This window comes from Crocuta crocuta, unplaced genomic scaffold (genome assembly GCF_008692635.1).
Source record: "Crocuta crocuta isolate KB4526 unplaced genomic scaffold, BGI_CrCroc_1.0 scaffold332, whole genome shotgun sequence".
NCBI lineage: Eukaryota > Metazoa > Chordata > Mammalia > Carnivora > Hyaenidae > Crocuta > Crocuta crocuta.
This window is the reverse complement of record NW_027532025.1, coordinates 1,210,504-1,225,465: the sequence shown is the minus strand read 5'-3', so window position 1 is coordinate 1,225,465 and position 14,962 is coordinate 1,210,504. Positions and strand designations below refer to the sequence as shown.

The 14,962-nt window shown below is 41.1% G+C and overlaps 1 protein-coding gene across 10 annotated transcripts in view; it reads left to right on the top strand.

Moving 5' to 3' along the window:
* DLG2 (discs large MAGUK scaffold protein 2) overlaps nucleotides 1-14,962 on the top strand; it is a 1,377,464-nt gene that overhangs the window by 1,288,269 nt on the left and 74,233 nt on the right. The window lies entirely within an intron of this gene.

Below are 14,962 nucleotides of genomic sequence, written 5' to 3'. Positions count from 1 at the left end.
CTAAGTCCAACTTTGCAGAATTGCTGTGAATTTTTAAAAATTATGTCATGCTGAGCGAAATAAGTCAGCCAGAAAAAGACAGATACCATATGTTTTCACTTATAGGTGGATTAGGAGAAACTTAACGGAGGACCATGGGGGAGGAGAAAGGGAAAAATAGTTGGGGAGGGGGAGGGAGGCAAACCATGAGAGACTCTTGAATGCTGAGAACAAACTGAGTACTGATGGGGGTGGGGAAGAGGGGAAGGGGGGTGATGGGCATGGAGGAGGGCACTTGTTGGGATGAGCACTGGGTGTTACATGGAAACCAACTTGACAATAAACTATGAAAGAAAAAAAATAAATAAATAAATAAATAAATAAATAAATAAATAAATAAATAAAATTGTGTCATGTCCCTAACACCCTGCATTGTATATAGTAGTAATTCAGTAAATGATGGCTATTTATATTATTACCATCTTCATCATCTTCTTGGGTCTCCGTGTAAATGAAAGGGAATGATGTTGCTTATCCCTTAGGGCTACCATGAGGATTGAAAAACATATGTGAAAGTGCTTTGTCAATAACTGTCAGCACAGTGTATTATTTCTTGAAAATAATAATTAACAAACATACTTGGGCATCTAGGAAACCCTTACTGCTGAGCTACAGTACAAATAATAGGGCTATGATCTTTTAGGAAAACCAAAACTGCCCTTTATCTGTAGAACTTGGAGAGACCTCCTTACAAATGGCTGCCAGTGCTTGGATCTGAAGGCCTGTGGGAGGGAGAGCCACAGACAGCCCAGGGGCTAGAGAGCAGGCAACCAGACATAGAGAGATCTGGGTTCAATTCCTAACTCTGCCATTTACTTGCTAGGTAACCATGGTCAGTATCTGTGAACTTCCCTTTTTTTTTAATTTGTAAAATGGAGAGATTCATAACAAAGTCACAGTGCTCTTATTATTCAATGCCAACATATGAAAAGTGTCTACTCTAGCGGTTAACCAGTGGCAGGTGCTCAATAACTGTTAGTTTCCTTTCTCATTCCCTCTTTCTCTTGAACCCCATACTATCATATAATAAACAGATTAAGGCATCTTTACCTGGGAAAAAATACATAATATTATTTTTATGTTGTATGTTAAAAAAGATTGACAGAAAACAAAAATAAAATACAAATTAAAAAAACTTCTAACAGTTTTATCAAAACAATATTACTGAAAATTATTTAAAGCCACCAAAAGAGTCATTTGTTGAGTGTATCATTTTGAAAACAACAAAAGGAGAGAGAGAGAGAGAATAAGAAATAGCAAAGAAACATCATAAATCACAGCGAGAAACCTTGCAGTGAGAGACTACCACAGGGCCAACTTAGAGAAATCATGAACTTTGCGGCTTTACTGTGAAATTATAAAAGCTTACATCTCTGTGGATTATCAAGCAAATTACCTCACTCAAATACATATTTCTCTGCCTATTTTATAGATTCCATATTTTCCCCAGTTGATGTTGGTAACTCTGTCTTCTCTAACTGATTAAATGAAATTGAAAACGGGCCCTGTGGATATTCCTTCCTGCCAGAATTGATCTAAATCTGTCCTAGGCAATGAGCCTCTTCCTTGCCAAAGAGTCTACTTAGATTAACTTCACAAAAAGTTGGTTCCCTCAGGATGTTCACCCATCTGTAAAACAGGAAATCCTGTTCCCCTACCCCAAATTACCAGTCTGCAAGGCATTTTAATTCCTTGCTTTCTTTTGGCAAATTTGATGGAAATCAAGCATTCGTCCTACCTAATTATTCCACTGCCAGTTGCTGTTATGCCTAAAATTCAGTGATGAAATACATAAGCCTGTTTGCAGATTTTGTTTATCATTTCTAACCTTTAATTCAAGACAAGAAGCTTACCAGCCAAATGCATGGTCATGATGCAAAGCCTAGAGGATTAATATTTCTTTGAAACTTATATCAAATAACCAACCCTGCTGAAATCAGAAGTGATAGAAAGTTTGTAAAGACAGATGGAATTCCAGCTTTTAAAGTTGTTGCCCAGAACTTGGGTTACAAAACCTTTCTTTTTGTTCTGTAGCTCAACCCCTGACAACTCTCAGAAGCTGCTTGTGATATTACAGTGCGCAAGATCTGGCCCTCCAATAGAAGCCCTCCTGGCTGCAGGAGACTGTCACTCCATTTAGAATGGGCAGTCTTTGCTTTCCTCGATAGATTAATACTTCTGTTGCATTTAATAAACTAAGAATAATTGATTTGCTTTATCTCTCTCCTATTAGACATCTACATTTGTGTGAAGGCAGAGATACTATACCTTGTTCATCTTTTATCTTCAGGACTGAGCACAGTATTTGGGGCACTGAAGAACATTTTAATAAATTACAGGACCTACATGAGAAGAGAAAGCAGATGAAGAACAAATAAAGGACAGAGGCTATTTCCAAGATGGCTCCCAGACAATGTTATGACCACTGGAAATGGAACTGTGGGAAGGGAAAGGGCAGTCATGGCTTCACTTATGGGCTATTGATTGGAATTCTACATGCTTCTTGCATCTAGTTCTTCATCCAATATCTTCTCTGGCATCATCCCAGCTGGCCTTCCACTGGATGCCTACTGGTCCAGGAATAACTATTATGGCCAAGCTCCTCTCATGCTTACCTGCCCAATCAATACTTCTATCAGGCCTGATTGGTCAGCTTCAAGTTGGATTCCCACTTCCTTCTTTATCAAACCTCAGCCATGGCTAATAGGCAAAAATAGTATCAAGCAGCAATTTCTCATTCCTTCCTCAAATGTTTCTTTACCCATCAAAATGCTCTTAGCCCATACATACTTCACTGGATGGGATGTTGATTTCCTCCAGGGAGCTTTCTCTTGTTCTTTATGAATGTGTTGACTTCTAACAAGAAAATTTATTTTCTTCTAAGGAACTATGTCCTGCTTATCAGTATAAACAAACTCTGAGAACAGAAAGGAGTCTTTTCCTCAAAACATGTGCAAAACAGTATCTCTAGAAATGACTTCCATTGAGTGGTGTTATTTACTCTTTGATAGAACTAGTCACAATTCCATCCTGTTGAGTTCTGTAATTAGAGTTCCAAATACTGTGGCATATCTATAGTTATCTCAAAGAGGCTTCGATAAAATTTCCCAAAATACTCCAAGAAGAATCTCTGTCAAGCTTTCATTTTGAAAGTGAATGGACACCCGTGGAAATTGGAGGTGGGATTGTGGGTGTCAAGATATCTATAAGAAAAGGGTTTCTTNACTGGGTGTTATATGGAAACCAATTTGACAATAAACTATGTGTAAAAATAAATAAATAATAAAAACAAAAACAAAAACAAAAAAAAAGAAAGGGGTTTCTTCAGTTTAAAGTGCTTGGTAACTGATGTACTAGATTGAAGGTTCTCATGCTCTGATTTAAGGAGCCCCAGGGTTCCTCTTTGGCGCCTTTGGGCTACCGCATAGTTGGAATGGAAGAAAGACCAAAAGTTGCAGTTTCCCTCTGTGTTTTCAGTCAGACAATTGTTATGTTTTTAGACACTTTTTCTTCTAAAGAAAAAAAATGGTTTGTTCTGGTAATAAAACTTTGAAAGCATTGCTCAAGATTATGGTGAGAGAGACACTGGCTAGCAGAAATATCTGGAACTTCTGTCTATCCCACCACCACCACACCCTGGTCAAGTCCTCATCATTTGAATTACTACTGCAGGCTACTACCTGGGGTTTCAGCATTGGTTTTTGCCCAATCCACTTTCTACTTTACATCCAGAAAGACATTTTCAATACAAATCTGATCATCTCATCAGCTTGTTGAAAATCCTCTAATGACCTCCCATTTCTGTGAGGAGAAGAAAGTGTGTTTCATTTGCCTGCAGGACCCTCCAGGACTATCCTCTCCTTCATTCTGGTCTCATCTTGGCCCAGCCAGGACATTGGTCTTCCTTGAGATTAACTGCCTGCTAGTTCCTCCTTCAGAGCCTCTGCATACAAATTTTCTGTGACTATATCTGCTCATCTTGCAGGTCTTAGATTAGACAACACCTCCTTCTGGAAGCCTCCCTAACCCATTCTCTCCAGAGTGTGTTCCATTTCTCTCCAACACATACTCTGATGGGTGGTTTTCCCATGTGCTTTTTAAGATGTGTCATAGTGGTAATTATCTCTTCTATGTTTGTCTTTCCTCTAAATTCCAAAAGTGACCTTGTTTTTCTTATGTTACCACTATAATACCTAGTATAATGTTACCTAGTATAATGTTTTGGCACACAATGGGCACCCATTAACTATGACTAAAAGGATGAATGCATGGCTTCAGACACTTAAAAGTTATATGTACTGGCCGTCTTAGAGCAGTCCCACAGGGCTATCTGATCACTTTACCAAATGAAAAGACAGCAGCAGGAGGGAGAGCAAGGCCCATTGCCCATAACTCCAACCAATGTTGAAGGCTCCCCCAGCATTTACTGCCAATAGAATCACTAGCACCTGGTCCAGCACTTAGTAAGAGCCACATAAATGTTAGATAGATCAATATTAATATAAATGCAAAATGAAACTAAATAATCCCTGAAATGAAAGCTGAGTAACATAGTTTTCGATGCCAGTACACATTATTCTTGTAGCTTTCCATGTTTCTTTGCACAGGCACCGTGCTGCAGGAGTTTCATCTCAGCAATGTCTATTAGGCAGAATTTTAATCAGTTCAAGTTGCCACAACCATGGATTGGGTGGCTTATAAACACCAGAAATTATTTCTCATAGTTCTGGATACTAGATGTCTGAGATCCAGGGGGGGTTCTGGGGTGAACCCTCTTCCATGTTGCAGACTGCCATTGTACCCTCCCATGGCATTGTACCCCTCCCCCCCATGGCAGAGAGAAAGAAAAAGCAAGCTCCTTTATGATTCTTAAGGGCACTAATCCACTCTCATGACCACACCCAATCCTAATTACCTCCCAGAGGCCCCATGTTCCATGGTAAGGTTTCAACATGTGAATTCTGTGGGGACACAAACATTCAGTTCATAGCAGGCAGGAATTAGTCTTTAATTTACACAAGAATTCTGTTTATAAGAAACAAGATTTAAACATTGCCTACAGCCACAGCAAGTAAATGGCAGAACTGGGAAGTTTCGCAGGTCTGACTGACACTCCATTGTCCTGCTGCCTGGCACGTAGTAGTTGTTCAATAGACTCTGAATCAATGAGTGGATGACTTACACTAGGCATAATAAAAATGCTAAAACATTAGCACTAAATGATTGTGCTATTGGAATAAATGCTACTAATATTCACACAAACTATAAATACTAAATGTATAGACGTTAATATTCTGGATATCATTAGTTCCATATTCTTTTCCTAAATTCCTAAACTGCTCACAAGAACTGGGACATTTCCTACAGACACATCATTCAGCTAAGCAAAACTGCTGAACAGAACTCTTCCTCAGCAAGTCAGGTTACAGCCCAGCATGTGGCTTGTCAGCACTTTCTGAATAGTCACTGAACAGAGAATACTACAGAGAGTTATTTAAAAGAAAAATGTGTACAGGAAGAATGAAAGTGGGGGTGATCCTATATGACCCACAATGTTTGACAATAAGAGCAGTTCATAATCTGATCTGAGGGCTTTTTAATCCAGAATTCATTAATCCGCATAAGGGCCTGTGAGAGGGTTCCTACCCTTTCCAGTGAATCTCTGTTATCATTGATTGTAAGATGTACTCTGCATGTCCCAAGAAAGGAGAAATGCTGTCAATTAAATTATGCGATGGCACTGATGGTAAGATACAATACATCCTAACTGTAGAGAGATGGAAATGAAAAAAAGTGCATCTTGAAATTGATAAAATATAACAATCCCATTTTACAGATAAGGTAACTGAAAGATACCTGGAGAGGCGAAGTGATGTTTCCCAAGGTGACACAGTGAGAGTCCTGAATTCAGTTCATTTCTCTTTAGCCTTGTACTGTGAGCACCTCCTGCCGCATGCTCTGTCCTACCCTCAGGAACTGACAAGTCTAGAAGGGAAAACAGATCCACAGCAAACCAAGTAAAATTTGGCTGCTAGGTGCAAGTACAAGACCTTGTACAAGGTAGCAACCTGGCACAGAGAAGAAATAGGTTCATCCTGTCTCTGGATAGGCTCAGAGAGGAGTTGCAGAGAAAGGAGTTTCATGCAATGGACTGAAATTTACAGAATGCTTGTTTCTTTCTATCTAGTCAGTGCTTTGACTTTTTAAACAATATCAAGAGAAATTCTTGCCTGAAAAATTCCCCTTGCATGGTTTGAGCTGTGGTAGAGCATCTGAGAGAAGGAAGGTGTTCCATGGCCCTGCTCATATGCCAGCTTCCAAAGAGAGGCAGGAAGCAGGAAATACTGAGGGAAGAAGAAGAGTCCCCACCATGTGAGCTGACTGTTGTTAGAGATGAGGTTCCCAGAGGAGAATGCCTGAAGGACATGCCTGCTCTGTTGGGTGGGGTAAGTAGGTATGCTACTGCCTCTCAGCTAGTAGATCTGGGAGAACTGTCCATTCATTGACTGCTTTCTGAGCACCTGATGGGGGCTCCTTCTCTGTGATCCTGTAGCTCCCCATACTAATTCATATGATAGCATATATTGCACTGACTTTTGGGACCTTTGCAGTGACTTTTCCCTCTTCCTAAAACACTATCCTCAGATATCTTCATGACTAACTCAGTCACCTCCTTCAAGCCTTGCCTCACCTGTTATTTAGTGAGTCCTACCTTGATCACCCCCACACAAAAAATGCAACCTTTACAACTACCGCAGCTCTACCCTGTCTAAAAATCCTGATACCCCTTACTCTGCTCTATTTTTTAACTTTTTCCATAGCAAGTATCAACTCCTATTATGTTGTGTGGTTATTTCCATGTCCTGTCATGAAAATATAAGTTCCATGAAGGCAGAATTTTCATCTGTTTTCATTCACCAATAGACCCCAAGCTCCTAGAATCATCATTGGTACATGCTTGATAAATATTTGCTGAATGAAGCCCAACATTAAGCTCCATAAGAACAGGAAGAAAGCCTCTTGTCATTGATGAGTCCTCAGCAAATAACACAGTGATTGGCACATAGAAGACACTCTGTAAATGATAGTGCATTAAATGACTATTATCTCCTATCTATAAGTGGAGGTTAAATTATATCCTGAACTCAGTGTTTTTGCCTGGATGAGAATGAACCCATCTTCTATTTTATGTGTCCTCATTCAAAAAGTGATATTGAGACCATTTATGGACATAGATGAGATTTTGAGGTGACTTTTTACCTAATTCCAGTTCTTCCTTTCCCTCAATCAAGGCCTATTGTTCCCACCAGTTTTCTGAAAACTAGTAGACAAAAAGCAAGCTCAGCATTGAGGAAGCTGAAGTAGTTGCCCAACTGTCTGGTTTTGTGATATGTGAATTTTGTTACCAACCCTGATACACTACCACTAAGGATTTGGAGTAGTCATGCCAAATGTTCTTGGATGTCTTTCTCTTTTCCATATGCTCATGAGAGAAATGAACTTTCTCCAATATCTCTTCTAAGCCAGGCAATGAGCCAATTGATCTCACTTGTCAGTCAGTAAATACTTAAAGTGTTATTGGAAAGCACAGGTAGGCTTGCTTTGTTTATGCTCTAGTGAACAACACTAGGAAAAAAGTGGTGGAATTTACAGGAAAGGAATTTAAACTTTAGACTCAATTAACAAATACGGAGCACCTACTAGATTCTAAAATATCTTATATGTGTAATTCTCATAAGGACTCTGTTGGACAGGGATATTGTCCCTGCTTCTGCATCTTTGGAGACCCAAGGGATGGGTGTGAAAAGCACACAGCTAGTTAAATGGCAGAGCTACTGTTTGAACACAGGACTATCTGATGTCCATGTCTTGTGGTCTTTACATGAGTTTTCTTTTTTTTTTTTTTTAATATTTTTATTTATTTCTAGACGAGAGAGAGAGAGACAGCGTGAGCAGGGGAGGGTCAGAGAGAGAGGGAGTCACAGACTGAAACAGGCTCCAGGCTCTGAGCTGGCAGTCAGCACAGAGCCCGACGCGGGGCTCGAACCCACGAACCGCGAGATCGTGACCTAAGCGAAAGTCGGACGCTTAACCGACTAAGCCACCCAGGCGCCCCTTTACATGAGTTTTCTATAGAAAAATATAGGTGTTGAAATGATAATTGCATATCAGTAATAATGAAATTCTATATCAAGATAATTCTTTTTCTCCCATAGCAAGCTTCCTAATTTGGGGCAATAAGACCCTAAGAAGTAAATGCCAAAGCTTGATAGACATTTTTAGCTTGGATCAGGAACAAAAGGCTGAAGTCAGGACTATGTCAGGCTTTCCCTAGTATCTTGATTAATATATCTTGATTTCCTGATAAACAAAGCCAGAACATAAAAGCTTTCAGACCTGTCATAAAGCCTGGGCTATTCATCCTGGCCATGTTCCCTTTCCCATATTTTAATTTCCGAGTAGCTGGATGATGGGATTTGAGGGAAAAGACAATGGGTTTTAAGATGATAAATTTTTCCAGTCTCATTCAACCCTGAAATCTGAAGTACCATCCACCATGGTTTGTGGAGCCTTGCCTTTGGGCAGGTTCAGATTTGCCTCTGCTTCCCTCAGATGAGGTCCTGTCACTTGGGACTGCCATGTAAACCAACCTGACAGATTGCTAGGACACCCTGAGAGGGAAATCAGGCTGGAGTGGGCCCCATCCCTGGAGACTCTAATGATGACTTGTCTGAAATGATCAACACACTAGCCTCCGGACACGGGAGTCTGATTACACTGTATCCCTATGGGATGGAGAGCACCGATGACTCAGGAGAGACTAAGAGAGAGTTGTTGCCCCTGGAAGAAGTAATGCTTCTTCCCTGATTATCATCAAAATGCCACAGCTGTGGAGACGCCAGGATGTAAGGACCTCTCACTGGTGTCCAATTAATTCCATCTTCAGTCATGACAGTGACTGCCTGACCCCTTGGATACAGTAGAAATTGACAGTTTCCCAATATTCTCCCAATATAGAAGGAAAAAGTCTGGCATGATAAGAAGAGCATTTTGTTAGTTTATTTATTTATTTATTTATTTATTTTGGGGAGGAAGGGCAAAGAGAAAGGGAGAGAGAGAGAATCCCAAGAAGGCCCCATGCTGTCAGCACAGAGCCCAGTGCAGCTCCATCTCACCAACAGTGAGTTCATGACCTGAGGCAAAATCAACAGTTGGAAACTTAACCAACTGAGCCACTCAGGACCCCTAGAAGAGTATCTTTACAGAAGACAAACCTGCCTTAAAAAGTCGTTAATGATCAAACGGCATAACCCATCTGATACCACAGTGCATTTTTACCCTTCTATAAAAGGGAACAATGCCCACACTTTAAGGAGTATCTATGAATCATGGATAGTAAATACCTAGAGCAGTGCCTGGCACATTGTAAGGCTTACTATGTGCTCAGTAATCACTTAAAGACAGCATCCTGGTCAATGCTCTCTTGGCAAGGACTGACAGAAGCTAATGTGTTATCCACTAAGACTGTTCCATTGGTGGATTCAGCCACCCTTTCACTATGGACAATTCATTATTGAAATGGATGGGAAATTAAGTGGCCACATTAGACTTCAATCAGTCTGGACATGATGACTGATCCACAGGGGTATGTATGTTACCGTTCCTCAAGGAGACATGAAAAGTAGTCTGTAGAGAGCTATGTGTTTCCTTCTTCCCTGAGATGAACGTGTTCTGACTTGGGAGACAGGAACATTGCACAGATCTTCATCGTCCTAAGAAAGACAGGGAAGCCAATGCCAGATGCTGCACAGGCTTTCCTTACCTATTGTTTCCAATTGTCCATGCCTTCTAGGAACGAATGTAAACAACTGAATTCCAGGAATTGCCCTGTGAGTAGAGTACGTGACAAATTTAATAACAAAAAATAACTTTTATTGGACATCTGCTTTGCGGTAGACCCTGGGGATAGGATGAATGTGAACCTTCCCATCCCACCCCCACATATACAAATTAGAATTTGTAAAGATTAAAAATCGCAATACATGGTGATATAAGAGCATATAAGAGAGGCATTTAACCCCCAGCCAGGGTGAAAAGAGGGGTAAAGAAGTTCTGGGACTGGTGAAAGAAATGGCACAGAGCAGAGTGATTTTCACAAAGCAAACAATCCTCAGAGACACACATTACTATCAGCCACATGGAAAGGTTTTTTTTTTTAATGTTAATTTAATTATTTTGAGAGAGGGGGAGGTCACATGAGGCAGGGAGGGGCAGAGAGAGGGAGAGAGAGAAGGTAAAACAGATTCCCATTCAAGACTAGACATTGTAGATTTCCCAAGAGAGATGCAAGCAGAGTGCTTTACAACCTCAGAGAAGGAAAAGGCTCCACTTCTGTGCCTCAGTTTCCTTATTTGCACATAAGAACAATAATAATAATCTCATAGGGTTTTTGTGAGAATTGGATAAAGTATAAGTGTTAAGAAAGCAACACCCAGGGGCGCCTGGGTGGCTCAGTCGGTTGAGCGTCTGACTTTGGCTCAGGTCATGATCTCATGGTTCGTGGGTGGGAGCCCTGTGTTGGGCTCTGTGCTGACAGCTAGCTCAGAGCCTGGAGCCTGTTTCAGATTCTGGTCTCCCTCTCTCTCTCTGACCCTCCCCTGCTCATTCTCTCTCTCTCTCTCTCTCTCTTTCTCTCTCTCTCTCTCTTTCTCTCTCTCTCAGAAATGAAAACATTTAAAAAAATTTTTAAAAAGAAATCAAAGCCTTATGTTTTTTATCTACAAAGTAGGAATAAGCATACTTATAAGCTATTTGCATGGATTCAGTAAGATGAAGTTATGTAAAACAAAGGTACTTTGCACATGGCTAGGCAAGAATAGACATTTAATAAGCTGTTATTATAGTTGCTGAATAGTTGTTTTTATTCCAAAGAATCTTTGACAGGATCATCAAACTGGTAGCCTTTGCCTTCTACCTGCCTTCTATTAAATCATCTTCTTTCTTGTCCTCTGTTATTACTTTTTTACTGCTGCTATGGCAAATTACCTTCCTCTATCTTCAAATCTAGGAATGGCAATCATATACCTTTCATGTCACAGCTCTCTGACCTATTCTTCTACCTTCTTCTCTACTTTTAAGGACTCATGTGATTGGATTGGCCCCACCCAGATAATCAAGGATACTCTCCCCATATTAAGACCTTTAACTTTGATCACATCTGCAAATCCCTCTTGCCACATTAGGTAACATATTCACAGGCTCTGGGGATCAAGGTGTGGATATCCTTGTAAAGAAGGGGTTAGGGAATGATTTTCCCTACCATGTCTTCAATAACCATGAGACACATCAAGTAGTTTTTCCAGTTCTTTTTTTTTTTTAATATTTTTATTTTATTTCTAAGATAGAGACAGCGTGAACAGGGGAGGGTCAGAGAGATAGGGAGACACAGACTCTGAAACAGGCTCCAGGCTCTGAGCTAGCAGTCAGCACAGAGCCCGACGCGGGGCTCGAACCCACGAACTACGAGATCATGACCTAAGCGAAAGTCGGACGCTTAACCGACTAAGCCACCCAGGCGCCCCAGTTTTTCCAGTTCTTAACTGGCACAGTCCTGGGGTTCTCTTCACCCTTGTGATTCTCTGCTATACCAGCCTTAAAGTGGGCCAGCCAAAATTCAATCCTCTGACCAACACAGAGAACATGTGTGCTATTACGGTCCATGATTATTAAATATTACTGCAGTCTAAGCCCAATAAAGAATGTGAGTGGTTTTGGTTGGAGAGGATTCCTTGAAAAAATAACACATGGGTCAGTGTAGCAAGTCCACAAGCCTTGGAGGCAGACAGTTTTCTTGAGGGGTTAGGAGAGTTTGGTTTTGGGGGGAGGAGGTTTGGTTTTGGGTTTTGGATTTTTCAGCTGGTAATTAGGCTTTAGTTCCAGGCTTTGAAATATGACAATTTGCTTTTAATAACATAAATGATGGAAGCAGTCAGGTCTTGAACTCAGTCCTGCCCTATCTTGATAGCGGTATCACTGGGCTTATTGCCTAAGTTATCCAAGCCTATATTTCCTCATCTGCAATACGAGGCTAATCCATGTTTTGTGGGGCTGTTGTGAGAATTAAATGTACAGTCAGTAAACTACTCATGCCTCTCTCCTCATATCTAGTCCATGGTATCATTATAAATGCAATCACCAAATCATGAAATCTCTGGAGGTGAGGTCTAAGGACAACATTCCTTATCAGAAATTCTAAGCTGAATTCTACAGTCAGGAGATGGGCTTTTGATTCAGACACATCTATCTATATTTGAATCCTGGTTCTGCTACTTATTAGCTTTTTTTCATTTCAGCTCTTTGGATCTCATTTCCTTTGTGAGATTAAAAAAAAAGGCTTATGTGGCAAGATTGTTGTCAGAAATAATAACAAAGTGGAGCACATTCTATGTGTGTGTTGGGCATTTCTCATATGTCACCCTGTAGTGGTATCTTCATAAAAATCTTTTGAGTTAATTCCATCATTCTCTGCATTTCATAGTTGATGGAATGGTCATCTATGGTGAAGAGATCATCTAGGAAGTTAAGTAACCTGCCTCAAATTCACAAGTAGGAATGGCAGAGTTGGGACATAACCTAGGTCTCTTCTCTCTCCAAAGCTTAGCATATAACCCAGATGCTGCCTTGCCTGGCCAGTACATTGGATGAAATGATAAACATAAAGTCTTTCGTATATTGTGGGCCACTTAATAAGCACAAGTTCCATCAGTTCCTCAGGTATTTCGGTCATGTGGCACAGCCATTAGAATGAGCAGCTCTTCACTCTCTTTTTTAGGCTTCCTTGGTTGGCAAAGGGCCACCACATGGTGAAATGCAGGAGGGGCAGAAGGGATGGGAGAGCCATTGCATTACTCCTGTCTAATTCTACTTGTCTAATGGACTTGTTAAAAGCACCCTGGGTGGAAAGTGTGAGTCTTAATGGCATTTTATAAAAGTTGCTGTGATGAATTAGCCCATAAAGCAAATTAAAAACAGCTTATCACTTTTTAAATTAGGTGATGGGGCACTGTAACATTTTTCCCAGACATGAAGATCCATTAATATCCAAAGGAGCCAGAAGCTGCTGAAATGTATCAGCTGCTTGTTTTCAGGGACCTGATAAGTCTGAAATTCATGTCATCCTAGAGCAGCAGATCGTCCAAGATAAACAGAACCCCGGAAGAACATGTTGTGAGCCCCTTCAGGGAGGACACCTATGGCTGAAGGCAGGAGTGGGAAGCCTTCCCTCAGGGATTCTTGGGAATTCGAATAGAGCACAGTAGATTGAATGGTTGACCCAGTCCCCACCAGAATAGTCTCTTGTACCCTCCCTTACACATGAGGACACAGGCTTGAAAGAAGTAGGACTTTCAAACTTCATCTGAAACATTTTCTTTCTTTCTTTTTTTTAATAGTTTCTTTTTTTAATTTTTTTAATGTGTTTTTTTTTTTTTTTTTTTTTTTGAGAGAGCAAGGGAGGGAAGGCAGAGAAAGAGAGGGAGAAACAGAATCCAAAACAGCCTCCAGGCTCTGAGCTAGCTGTCAGTACACAGCCTGGTGCAGGGCTTGAACCCATGAACCGCGAGATCATGACCTGAGCCAAAGTCGGAGCCTTAACCGACTGCGCCACCCAGGCGGCCCTGAAACACGTTCACAGACTGATAGTGAGGGTCTACTTTGTGCCCAGTGCTATACTGGACTCTGAGAATAGAGAGATATTTTAGATGTCTTTGTACACAGTCCGGAAGACAGCTACTGAGGGCCACAGTCTCAACAGATTCCTTGATTCAAGGCCAGCACAGTTTTCAGAAAAACAATTAGAATAGTAATGGTAGCTATTATTTTTTGAGCACTCACTAGTGTCAGGCTGGTTGTGTAATACTTTCCATATATTAATTTATTTAATCCTCACCACAGCCCTTTGGGTAAGTGGTGTTATTATATGCCAGTTTTACAGTTAAGAAAACTTGGAGCCAAGTAACTTGCTTAAAAAGAAAGTTGCAAACCCAGGCAGTCTGACCCTAGAGCCTGCCTTCCTGGCTACCACCTACCAGCTTTCCTGATGGCTTGATATCCAGAAAGAGCCTGGAGCTAAACCAGAGGTTCAAAGATCCTTAGGATAAGGAAAAAATACTGGGACAGGGACACCTGTCAGTTGACATCAGGCTTAGGCTCAGGTCATGATCTTGTGATTTGTGAGTTTGAGCCCCAATTGGCTTGCTGCTTTCGGCGCAGAGCCCTCTCTGGATCCTCTGTCCCCATCTCACTGCCCTTCCCTTGCTTGTGCTCTCTCAAAAGTAAATAAAATATTTAAAATTTAAGAAAGAAAAAATAATGGGACAAGAAGTGAGCAGTAAGGGAGTTTGGGGACTTGGGGGCGGGGGTGGGAGAGGGTGTGGAGCCCTGGAGAGTTCCTGGTGCTGCTAATTGTGAGCACGACCAGAGGATAACAAGCTGGGAAACTGAGCCTCACAATGAAATGTCCACGAATGTGGATTTTGGAGCCAGACAGACCATATTATAAATGCAGTCTCCACCGCATGTGTATGTGTGACCTGGGGCAGGTGCCTTAAGGTCCTGAGCTTCCTACCCTAATCTGTAAAATGAGGATACTAATTTTTACTTTCAGGTTGTTATGATGGCAAATAAGACAATGGATACAAAGTGCCAGGGCACCTAATATGAGCATAAAGAGTGGTAGCCATCATGGTTATTACCCTGCCACCTTGTCACCGCCTCTCAAATTGTGGGGGAGGGGGTCTGTGGAGAACAAGGTGAAGAGCATTGTACTAGGTCTCCGGATCAGGAGACCTAAGCCACAGCCTGAAGTTGCTAACCCTAAGTTGTGTATGCTGAGGTTAGTCTATCCCTCATCTATAAAATGGGG